Genomic DNA, 12,888 nt, shown 5'->3' with positions numbered 1-12,888 from the left:
CAGGGGGAGCACATAAACATATCAGAACTTCCCAAGGGAAACTCTCACAGTAAATCATTCTGTACATGAGATATGTTGCTAATTAGAGTATGTTGTTTGTATGAATGCTGTAGAAGCAAAAAAAGAATGGCTGAAAACTCCTGACTGACAGAGCCTATTTTGAAAGGCTTCCCAAGAAAGAGTTGGTTTGCTAGGTGCATTTTGCTTTCTCTTTGAACTTATGCATCTACAGATCCCCTGTGAAATGGGGAAGATAAAACCTATCTTTCTTGATTTTCTTATTTTGTGGACTCCTAGATGGAAAATGCCTAATGGTTTAATTTTGGCTTTCCCCTAGACTCTCTAACAATTGGCCATTTCCTGGACCTAAATCTGTTTTACCCTTAGAACTGTCCTCCAATGCTAAGAAAAACAATTCCTGGATTGGCTCCATCCTGATTTGTGCCTGATTCAGTGTGTAGGCAATTGAAACTGCTCAGCAACTGTTTATTAATTAAACTCCCACAGGGTTTCTTAGACTGTACCAAGCTCTGTCTACTCTATGGCCAAGTTCAATTTTGATCAAATCTGTGCTGAAGGCTACATACAAGGCAGGTGGCAAAACAAGAAAAAGGGAGTTGACAGAAGGTGTCCTTCATCTCCTACTGGACATCAACACTCAACCCTGTTATACTCCTGATGGTGTAGAAGCCCTAGGGTATTCTTGGAGCTAGTTCCTGGATATTAAAACAGGCTTGTTACATTGGGAGGTCAGGCACAAGTTGAGGCTAATGGAGAAAGCAAAGCCATCTGAGGAGGAGTGCTACAGGGAGAACTGAAGGTGGTATTAGTCTTCAAGTCTGAGATGATCCTGGGGCCTGAAATCAGAGCTGAAGCAAAAGAGGAGGAGCTGAGTGAAGGCAGAGTAGGTCAGGAAACAAGCTCTCTGAGAGTCTCTGACATTTGGTTTTGGGTTAGAACTGTAGTAGTCCCACACTCACCAACTGAATTTGAATGCTCCAAGGAGGCAGAGAAGTGCAAACTTTACCAAGGTTTTCTCTCCTTTCTCCTTCACTTTCCTCCCTCTCCCTTTGTCCCTTTCTCTCTTCTCCTCCCTCTCTTCCCTCCCCCCCACATTCACATTTGAATGTGTGTGTGTGTGTGTGTATGTGTGTGTGTAGAAGCCCTCGGAATCTTTGGGGACACAGCAGGGAGGAAATAGTGTAAGAGAAGGAGGGAAAGAGAGTAAAGGAAAAAGTCCAGAGAGAGACAGGTTCTTCTGGTGCTGGTTCACCTCTGCTCTTTAAAAAAAAAACAAAACACTAATCCACAATCTATAAGGAAGCTTAAAGTGAATTCCTAACTGGAAGTTATTAAGAGTTTTGTGTTAGGTCTCCTGCCTAAAACCAGGAACAGTTTATTCCAATGATAAAAATTTTTTATTTTCCTTTATGAGTTATAGACATCTTTCTATTTCTCCTATATGATTTAGGCATTCTCTGGATCTCCAGGCCATTCCATTTAATCAGCAAGATTTGTTTTCCTTCTAGACTTGGAATTCAATTTTGTTGTGGCAGAGATAGCCAACTTACTTTACTTTTTGCTGTACTTCCTTTAAATTGTTTTGACGCTGCCTGACAACTCTCTCCCAAAGCAATAAGACTTCTGATTGTAAATATGCTCTTATAAAAATAATTGAAAAAATATTTACTGGCTTCCTATTGTATGCAAGGCAATGTGTCATTTTCAGGGTGTAGTGTGAGGATTGGATAGAAAAAAAAATAGAGAATGGAGTAGCTGCTCTAAAGGAGCTGAGTCTACTTGGGAAGAGAAAATGTTTAGACAGAAAACTATGGCTAAGAATAATATAGTGGGAATTATTTAAAAGGGTCAATTGTGAAATTCAGTTACTATCCTATGTAGTCAGAGGAGAGAACAATCACCAAAAACTACGAAGGCTAGCAAAGGCTTTAAAATGCAATAAATATATTTGTTAGGTGAGGTAGAATTTGAGCTAGATCTTGAAGGATGGGTAATACTTTTTGAAGGATGGGTGGTTTAGTGTAGGAACTATATTCTTGATAGAATATATGATATAGGCAAATGTGGAGGAGCATAGATTGTGCTGGGGGTTACTATAGTAGAATAAAGGGTTTATGAAAGGAGATTACATTGAAAATATAGTTGGTGCCAGATGATAGAAGCCTAGGATACATGGGAAAGCAGTGTGAGTTTTTCCTGTGTTACAGAACAACTGAAAGTTTTGAGAAAAAGATTATGTCAAGGGAGGATATACCTGGTAACAGTGTGCAGGATGGATTGCCAGGGAGAGACTGGAGGCAGTTGGGCTAGCTAGGAGGCTACTAGAGTGGTCTGGACAGGAAGTAATAAGGGCTATAACTACAGTAGTAGCAGTGGGGAATGTAGTAAGATACAGAGTAACAACATGTCAAAGATGAATGAACATGACTCAATGACTTGATTTCATACACAAGGCAAAGGATAGGTGGAAAGTCAGACGACTTGCACTTCCAGTCCTTGAGATTGAAGAACAGTGGCATTACAAGAAATGTTTTCTCTGCTTAGAAGCTGTTTAAAGCTCTCTTAGGCTAATTTGCAAAAGGATGAGACTTAGAAAGCTATTTTTGTTGTCTAAGTCCATTTTGTGTTGTTATATCTTGGGACTCTGGAAGAATCCTAGAGATTGTAGACTGGCAGTTTGAGGTCTGGACTATAGGCAGAGCCAACTGAAATTATGACAGATCATTTCCATTGTGTCCTGATTCATCTCTCTTGCTATTTCATTCAGATTGCAAGTCTGCTGGTTCTACCTGGACTTACCGTTTTCTGCTACTCAATAGGGGCCGAATAGCTTTTATTCATTGATGTGTCTTCCTCCTTACTCCCTTGTGCAGTACTGTCTCTCTGCTTGATATTAGCATATGTCTCCATGCTCATTTTTGGACTTTGAGAGCTACCAGACATCTCAGGGATTGATGTTTGCTGCTTTTTTTTTTATGCAACTGAAGGCACCAGCCCTAGAAAACGAATGATGCCTTTATTTTTATTTTATCAATTTAAATAAAAGAGCCCTTTTGTCTGTAGAGCAGGCTAAGAGACACAGAAAGATTTTTTCCCCTTTCCTCACAAGGGACTGGGTTCAGTAGTATATACTTGAATAAATTCCTTGAAGCAAATGAGATACTAAAGGGATCTATATGAATGATTAAAAGAATAATGTCAGGTAGTGTATAAAAACCTATGTAGTGTTTTAAACATTTACTTATTCCAAAGCCATTTATTTTTTTTAATTTCATATATTCATACGACACAGAAAGAGCACAAGCACACAGAGCAGCAAGCAGAGGGAGAGGGAGAAGCAGGCTCCCTGCTGAGCAGGGAACCCGATATGGGGCTCGATCCCAGGACCCTGGGATCATGATCTAAGCAGAAGGCAGACACTTAACCAGTTGAGCCACCCAGGTGCCCCCAAAGCCATTTCTAATAGTTTATCTACAAGGAAGCATATTCTTCACCCCACCCCAAAGAGATGCACATTCCAAAATTACAAAGTTCCATGGTCACTTCTGCCGTATATAGGAAAATAAATGGATGTAGAATACCATTTTTGATTGGATCAATGATAAATTGGAAAGTAAAACCCAAGGATCTTGGTGCTTGGAATTATACTATATTTCATTTACAGTGAATTTTTGTAAAGGTCTTCATTTAAGTAATCTCCGCACCAAAATGGGGCTCGAACTCAGGATCCCAAGCTCAAGAGTCACATGCTCTTCTGACTGAGCCAGCCAGGTGCCCATCATTTACAGTTTATTTTTAAAAACATTTTCATACTCCTTACTTCATTTGATCCTCATGGATTTCTTGTGAGCTAGATCAGGTAGGTATCATTATTTCCCAAGTTACACAGAGGAGAAATTACTTGCTCAAGGTCACCAAGCAATTTAGCATCAAATTTATGCCCTTTCTCTTTCTCCTCCTCCTCTACTTCCTCCAATTCTGTCCCTTCCCAATTTCCTTCTCCTTCTCTTTGTTCGTTGTTTTATTCTGGAGAGGAAAGGCTATTGCCAAGCTTTGCTCTGGGTCTCAGTAGCCAATCAGTCATCAGAGGCAAGGCACCCCTGGAAGACAGAAGCAGTCCTTCCTGCAATGTAGAGATCATAGAGTTGCTGTCCACTGTGGTAGCCCCACACATGTCTGGCAGTTAGCTTCAGGAATAGGAAGGATGCACCCAGGGTCTTTGGCTCAAGCCCTCAGAATGGGAGCCAATTCTCCGCTTTGTCCATTGCAACTGATTAATTTTCCTAAGCATCTAGAACTGTTGTATGGGGAATAATTCCCCTATGGAAAAGTTTAGATAACGGGTTCCCTTACAACATAGGATGGATCAAATCATAGTCTAGGTGTTTTGAACAAAGACCAATCTCACTCATGCACATAGTTTCAATGACTGATTTATACAGTAATAAATATCAAATCTAATCTCCTTCTACATCTCTCTCCTGAACTTAAGATCTATGTGTCAAACTGCCTACTAGCACTGCCAATGGAATGTAATCTTTCCACACATACCTCAAATTCAACACGTCTAATATCAAATTCATCATCACCCCCATCTTAACCTGCCTCATATATCTTGAATCTGCTTTGGTGATACCATCTATCTTGTTTCCTAGACTAGGAAACTGGGAGTCTTTCTTGAATCCCCCTTTTCTATGACTCTCCCATACCCCATCACTAAGAGGTCTCAGCACAGCCTCTAAGACTACTCTCCATTCTCTTATCTCCATTCCTATTACTTTTGTCTGGGTTCAGGACTTTGCCATCTGGATTTGCCACTCTACTGGATTATTGCACCCTCTTGTTTTATGGTCTACCTGACTACATGTTCTCCTCCATCTTGGTGATTATGAGATTTCCATGACACAAATCCAATCATATCGTCCCCTATTTAAAAGCTTACTGATGGTTTTATTCTGGCTACAGGATCAATTTTGAATTGATCTGTAGGCCCCTACCTGGCTCTTCAAAGGTATCTTTTGCTACTCCCACTCATATATCCTGGACTCCAGCCACACCATACTATCTGTCCCCACTGACTTTCCTTATGCCTTTGTCTTGGCTTGGGATGCCTTCACTTGATACCTGTTCTCTGCTTATGAATACCTCCTTCTTTAAGTTGCAGCTTAAATGTTACCTCCACTCCTGATAGCTCTCCCTAACTTCTCTATGTTGAACCAAATGCTGCTGCTTCTCTGATCCCATGGTCTCACAGTTGTCAATAGTTCTTTAAATACATTGAAAATAGCTCCTATCACAAGGTATTGCAATTATTTGTTTTTCACGAGTAAAACAAGCTTGGGGTAGGGAGATGGATTTATCCACTCCCCCCCACCATCCTACACACTTTGCACATTATTTAGCACTTAGTTGGTTTGCAGCGAATACTCACTGAATCTGTAATTCATTCATAAATGCAATCACTCAACCCCTATATTAAGCCCTGGGTTTTTGGTGATGAGCCAGCAAGGCCTGTCTCTGGCCCTCATGGGGACTACCATCAATGCTTAGAATGGCAGGGACACCCACAGAGAAATGCAAAATTCTAATGGAACATGGTTGGCATACAGTTGATTTTACACGGTCAAACAGTATGAAATAGAGGCAAAGAGCATAACTTCTTCTCTAGAATTGGGCTAGCCTGGATTTGAATACTGGTTTCACCATTTACTAGTTGTGTTGCTTTAGGCAATTTACCTAATGTCCCTATGTTTTGCTTTCCTTATCTTTTAAAGAGGCATTATTATAGTCTTTATCTTATAGAGCTATTTTGAGGATTATATGAGTTAATATATGTTAAATGCTTAGTGTCTGACATATACCAAATGTTTAATAAAATAATTAAATGAAATCTAGTGGAGAGTACAAAGAAACCTAAATTGCCTGGTTTAAGGGATAATGGGGCTAGCTTTGTTTCTTCCTTAACACTTCTAATTTTATCTCTCTTATAATGACCTTCCCCATTACTGTCACTTTAGGATCAGAGCTTATTTAGGGAGAAGAAAAAAGGAAGGCATGGTAAGAATGCCCCTTCAGAGGGGAATGCAGCATCCTGCTACTCTCTCTACTTAGCTACTTCATATACCTGGAGCCTCAGCCTTGCTCAGGGCCAGTCAACCATGTGGCAAGGGCTGAGTCGTGGGGCCCTGACTAGTGGGCCTTAGGTATTTCTCTGTCTTATTACCAGTCTCATCTCTCTTTCATACCTCTTTGGGAGTGACTCTTAGCCTATCCCTGACTGCTCTCCTCACAGAGAAGATTGTAAAGATCCCTGGGACTTGCAGGCAGACATTTTGTGGGGCTTTGACAACCTCTGGCCAAACTGGGTCCTTGGTCCTAGCCATTCCTTCCTTTGTTGCCTCTCTTCCACTAGCTCACACTCTTGTGGGGTCTCGGAGCCCAGAAGTGTCAGGGAGAAGTAAAAGGAGAGAAGAAAAAAAATCGCTAATAGCCTCAGTAATTATTTTTATATTGCTTTATTTATTTACCGACACAACTGTTTTGCCATATTGCTAGAACGTGTGTCTGCTGTCTCAGATTTGGCAGGCCAATTATGTCCCTGCTTTTAATGACTCTAGAGCTTAGTCCCTGAGAGGTCATCCTAATTGTTTCTGCCTCCTCAGCTTGGTGCCAGGGGCTTTGTGTCTGTCTAGAGGCTGTAGCTGGCCAGTGGAAGGCATGTAGTCTCAAGTGCCTTGCCCTCTGCCCATTGTCCACATCCACTGATCTTAGATCAAACCTATTAAGACCTACTGCCAGCCCCAGGGAAGCTGGTAAAGTCTTCTCCTTTGCCAGAGATAGGCAGGAAGACAGACTCAGAAATGAAGCATGGCAGGTACATGAAACGCTCCATTGAACAGCAGAGGGGCTGGGAGGAATACTGGTGTATCTCACCTGGCTATTAGCTGTCAAGGTCACTGCAACCTTGAGCTTCATTTGAGAGGTTTACCAAAGTCCCTTTAGTTGCCAGTGTCCTAATAATCCCTTATATCTGGGCAGGGACTTATAAGCATGTTTACACACATGTTTTTCCTCGTAATCTGGTGAATTAGATAGCATTATCATCCCATTTTACAGGTAAAAAACTAAGGTTGTGTTGATTAGCTGCTTAGCACAGAGTCTTGGTAAAGGACCAACTACTCCCAGAGAGTACAAATGGGAAGAGCCATGGGTTGGGAATAGAGGACCTTGGGTTCTTGTTCCAGGTTTGTCGTTGTTTCATTGAGTAAATGCCTTTGCCACTCGGGTCTATAAAAATGCCAGTTTTCCTGTCTATAAAATGAGGTGAAGCTCTCTCAAACAGAAAATGAGAATTTGATAGTACTGTGTACTTTTTCACACAAAGTATCTTGTTTGATCAGAAAGTCTGATTTAAACTTAGAATGAGGAAACCAGCTCAGGAAGGTTATGTGGCAGAGCCAGCATTTATGCCCAATTTTATTGTAAGTCATGCTTCAGGGTCTTTCTATGGTAAATGAAAATAACGATGATGATAATGATGGCAGCCAATGAGTGCTTCTCATAAGCCAGACTATGCGCTAAGCACTGTTACTTAATCATCACAACATATCCATAGGGACAGCACTCTTATGATCCTCATCTTAGAAATGCTAAAAGCTGAGGCCCAGAATGACTGAATGTTTTGCTTAAGGTTACCCCACTAGTAAGTAGCAGATCTAGTGCTTAAACCTAGGACTCTTTTGACTTTCAGGTCAGTGCTCTTGATACTGCTCCTGTCTGCTTCAAACGCTAAATGAGAAAGTGCTTTGGGAAGTGCCTTGTGCAGTGCTGACTGCAAACTGGTCCTCTACATCATTTTAATAGGCCCACCAAATGAGCTTGGCAGCCTCCAAGGGCAATACACACTTGTCTGAGTCCTAAGTCAGAAGGTCAAGGCAAGATATGGAAATGCCTATAAGAAGCTCTATTTCACCAGCAGGAAGTTAGTGTGTGCAGAATCCTCAGATCTACCCACCCTGTTGTGTCAGCTGAGCTGCACATCACCAAGGCAGCTCAGTGGGCATCTATCTGAGAGCAACCATTGCTCCATTTCTTCCTTGCCACCTTGATTCTTAGCCAAAGCATTTGTTTCTTCCATCTCCAGCCTCTTCGGACCACTAGGGAGACACATCCCTTTCCCTCATCTCTGCTCTGCCTCTGGTTTGCCCAGACAGGAGGTGGCCTTTTAGCCTTGTCACTTTACCTCTGGGGTCTCAAGGCAACCAAACCTAACACACCAGCTATTGTAGCATTTTATTTGGATCTATGCTGGGACACCCCATAAAGCTTGTGCCTGCATCTTGTAAATTAAAAAGGATTTTATTGTCGGGCTCATGGAATTTTGCTAGGTACTCAAGCCACCTCTGGAACTAGCCCCCATCATTCAGCAGTATCATACTCTCTCCATAAAAGTCACAGTTTATGTTCCTCCTCAGACTTTTCCAGTGTACTGTCTTTGTTATCATGTTTCAAAGAGATCTCAGGGAAAGAAATCCAGAAATGTCTGGGAGGCTGTGCCATTGTGCAAACTAGATACACCAGACAGGATAAAGATGAACATGTTTCAGAGTCTGTTGACAAGGTCATGGTTTCAAGGACAGGCTTGTGTGGGATCAAGTGGTGCCAGGGTTAACATTGCATTTTCCAAGGCTTTCAACACTTTTCAAGTCCTGAGTCCACTCAACCCTTCATTTCCTAGATCTCTTCTCTTAGACTTTTGAGTACCTGAAGAGAAAGTCACACTGGCTGTGCAGATTGGGGCCACCAAGTTCTTATTTTTCTAAGCTCTGCCAAGCCCACAGTGCTATTCTATACATGCTTCTTCTTTTAATTTCTTGGGTTGGTTTCCTTTTGAACGTCCCATGGAAGGGGATCCACCCTGTTCCCCTGCACCCTGCCCCCTGCCTTATAACAGAAAAGCTTCTCCTACTTTATAGAGAAAAGTGACTTCATAGAGAAAAGTGACTTTTTTTTGAGATATTAACTTTCTCCACTCCATGGCAAATCTTGTATCTGTATCCAATTTCACTTTACTTTTTGAGGTGCTCCTATTCCTTTCTAAGGCCAATCTCTGCACCTCTGCTTTTGATCCTCTACTTCCTACCTCCGCTGTATATTGTGCCATATTTTTTTCTCAGATGCTCAATCTTCTTCACTCAATTCTCCCCTTCTCAGCCTTTGAATGTGTTTGAGTCTCACCATCCAAAATACAAATTCCCACTCAAGCTACTTCTCCCAGCATCCTCAACTACACTGAAAATTCTCAAAAGCATAGTTTCCATTTGTATAGTTTTCATCTCCAATTCCTTTTGCTACTGATTACAGTTGGGCTTCTGTCTCCATGACTCATTTCTACCACATTGGAACATTAACAGCAGCTGATATCTATTAGGTTCTTACTAATAACCAGGCATTGTGTTGGGCATGTTATATGAATAGTTGTATTTGATCCTTACAACAACCCTCTGGCCTAAATACTATTATAAGCTCCATTTAATAGACAAGGGTAGTTAGAGCCTTTGAGTGACTTGAGGTCACATAGTCTACTGAGTAGTAGAGCTGGGATTTGAACAGAGGTAATCTGATATAAGAGCCCATATTTTAACTTAGTTACCCATAGACTTGTTCTGTAAAGGCCTAGATAGTGAAGGTTTTAGGCTTTGCATGCCAGATGGTCTCTGGTGTTATTGTGTAGCTCTGTTCTTGTGGTGTGAATGCAGCCATAGACAATATGTAAATTAATGAGAATGATTGTGTTTCAATAAAACTTTATTTATGGACACTGAAGTTGTGTCATATAATTTTCATGTGCCATGAACTATGCTACTTCTGAGTTTTTTCAGATATTTAAAAATATGAAGACCAGGGTGCCTGGGTGGTATGGTCGGTTAAGTGCCCGACTCTTGATTTTGGCTTAGGTCATGATCTCGGGGTTGTGAGATCAAGCCTCACTGCAGGCTCTGCATTAGGTGTGGAACTTGCTTAAGAGTCTCTTTCTCCCTCTTCCTCTGCCCCTCCCCCACCCTGCTTGCACACACGTATATATACACACACATTCTCTCTCTCTCAAAAATAAAACAAAAGAAAACAAAACAAACCAGTAAGACCATTTTTAGCTTGCAGTCCATGTAAAAATAGGCAATGGGCTGGATTTGGCTGATGGTTGTGGTTTGCTGGCCCCTGCTCTAACCATTATATTATTCAGGGCTCCTTAGTTTGTCAAATCCAATGGATAAGCTTTTAATGTTGATGATGCACCCCACTTTTTTTCTCTTCTCATGATTTTGAAGGCCACACTCACTTCCAGTTTTCCTTCTACCTTTATGATCATTAGTCTTCTGAGAGCTTCATTTATCTATCTACCTGGCAAATGTTGGTATTTCCCAGATCAATAGTTGACTTATTTCTTTGTTTACTCTGCTAGAGTAATTGATTTTACTTTCATGGCTAACACCTGCTATTGAAGCAGTAACTCACAATATGGGCTTTTGAGTTCACTTGTCTGGGTTTAATTCCTGGCACCTGGGTGGCTCAGTGGTTGAGCATCTGCCTTTGTCTCCGGTCATGATTATGGGGTCCTGGGATTGAGTCCCACATCAGGCTCCCTGCAGGGAGCCTGCTTTTAACTCTGCCTATGTCTCTGCCTCTCTCTGTGTGTCTCTCATGAATAAATAAATAAAATCTTAAAAGAATATCCTGGCTCCAATGAATACTACTTACCCAACCTCACAGAGCTGTTGTGAAGGTTAAATGATTTATTATTTGTAAAACTCTTGGAACCATGTGGTTATTTTTTTAAAGATTTTATTTATTTATTCATGAGACACACAGAGAGAGAGAGAGAGAGAGGCAGAGACACATGCAGAGGGAGAGGCAGGCCCCATGCAGGGACCCTGATGTGGGACTTGATCCCGGGACTCCAGGACCACGCCCTGGGCCAAAGGCAGGCACTAAACCACCGAGCCACCCAGTGATCCCCATGTTGTTAATAAATATTTAATAAAATATTCATTTACCATAATGTTATTATTGTGCTACTATTATCAGATACTGACTTCCTAACCTGTATCTCCAGCCCAGACTTCTCCTTTGAGGTCTGTATCTATATATCTAATTGGCAATTCAATATCTGTACTTAGATGTCCCACTGGCACCTTGACCTCAGCATGTTCCAAACCGAATACATCATCTCTCTCCCACTCCCACATCCCCTCACCCTAACCTGCTATTTTCCTCCATACATCCTTATACAGCAATGCTGTCCACTCAATCACTTAACTGAGAATGCTGGGAGTCCATGTCAGAAAAAAGGGACATGAAACATCCAGCTTAAAAGCCAAAATGAGACTTAACATTTTAAATTCCCTTCCATTGGGACTTGAGATTAGCTATGTGATTGATTTGAAAATTTTTCCTCTCTTCCTTTTCCTAATCTTCTCTTCTTCACTCCTGTCAGAATGATCTCTCTCTCCTTTAAACTTGATGCACCCATTTCTAAGTCCTCACCTTTGATCAGACAATTCCTCTCATCTGAAAGGCACTCCCTCCCATATATCTCCAAATGCCATTCAGCATTCAAGAGCTAAAATACCCATGAAGTCCTCTCTACTTCTCTAGTCAACAAGGTATATTTTGGAACTGAGAGCTTATATGTTTAAACTGAATTTCACTATTACATATTTCATACTTTATAAAGCTTTCTGTCACAAGTCTATGAGTCAAATTGTTTCAACTGGATCATAAACATCCTTATGTCCACAGAACATAGAATGTTCTCTTTTGTGAATTCTCCATAGTGTCTCACAGAAATCTCCTTTTGCCTTCAGTCACTCTTTCTCTGCCCCTTCTCCCTCCAATAAACATGGACCACACAGTTCTACTTTATTTGCTTTTCTCCTTCTGACTTTCTCCCTTGGGGATTTTCCAATCTATTTTTAGAGGTAATTTTTTTTATATCTATACCTATGACTTCCCAAATTTTCATCTCATTTCCTAACTTCTCTCTTGAGCTGTATTCCCACATCTCAAATTTTCTGATGGATGTTTTCATGAGAATGTTTTGCCTGACCTCAAACTTAATACAATATTGAAATCTTAACTCATCATCTTCCCTTCTCACCCCACCATCACCTTTCCTTATGGCATCACTGTTTTCTGTCACCTGGATAAAACCTGCAGTCATTTTTGACTACTTTCACCACACATATATAGTCATTCACCATAGTATATCTACTGTTCCCTTGTTCCCTAATGGTGTCCTTTATGCCCCATCCTTTCCAGGTCCACTACTGCAGTAACAACAACAATAATAACAACTGTAACAGCTGGTACTGGGCCAAGTGTTTTATATTTATGTTTTATATTTTCCTCTTCATAGCATTACGAGGTAGGTATTCTTAGTATCTTCTTTTCATAGGTGAGGAAACCAAGGCTCAGAGTGGCAGAGCTAGAATCACACCAAAATGTGTTTGGACTTAGATTCGTTATATAACCACAGTGCCATTTACTCCTCATCCCTAGATTTCTATTATTGCTTCCTAACTGATATGCCTGTGATTTCTAGCTCCCCCATCGATCTCTCCTGCATACCATTTTCAGAATAATCATTCCCAAACATTGCTACCATTATTTCACTTCTCATCTCCAAATTGATTGCTATCTCCCTTTTATCCACTAAATTAAATCTAGCCACAGCCTAACAGATAAAGTCCTCCACAATCTTACCACAACCTAACTTTCCAGCTCAGTCTCCTGTAAGCATATATCTGCATGAATGGATTAATTCACAGTGTTCTACTCAGCCATACCATGACTTCATTTTATGATTGC

The sequence above is a fragment of the Canis aureus genome, chromosome X (genome assembly GCF_053574225.1).
Source record: "Canis aureus isolate CA01 chromosome X, VMU_Caureus_v.1.0, whole genome shotgun sequence".
NCBI classification, from domain to species: Eukaryota; Metazoa; Chordata; class Mammalia; order Carnivora; family Canidae; genus Canis; species Canis aureus.
Note: the sequence above shows the minus strand (reverse complement) of the source record.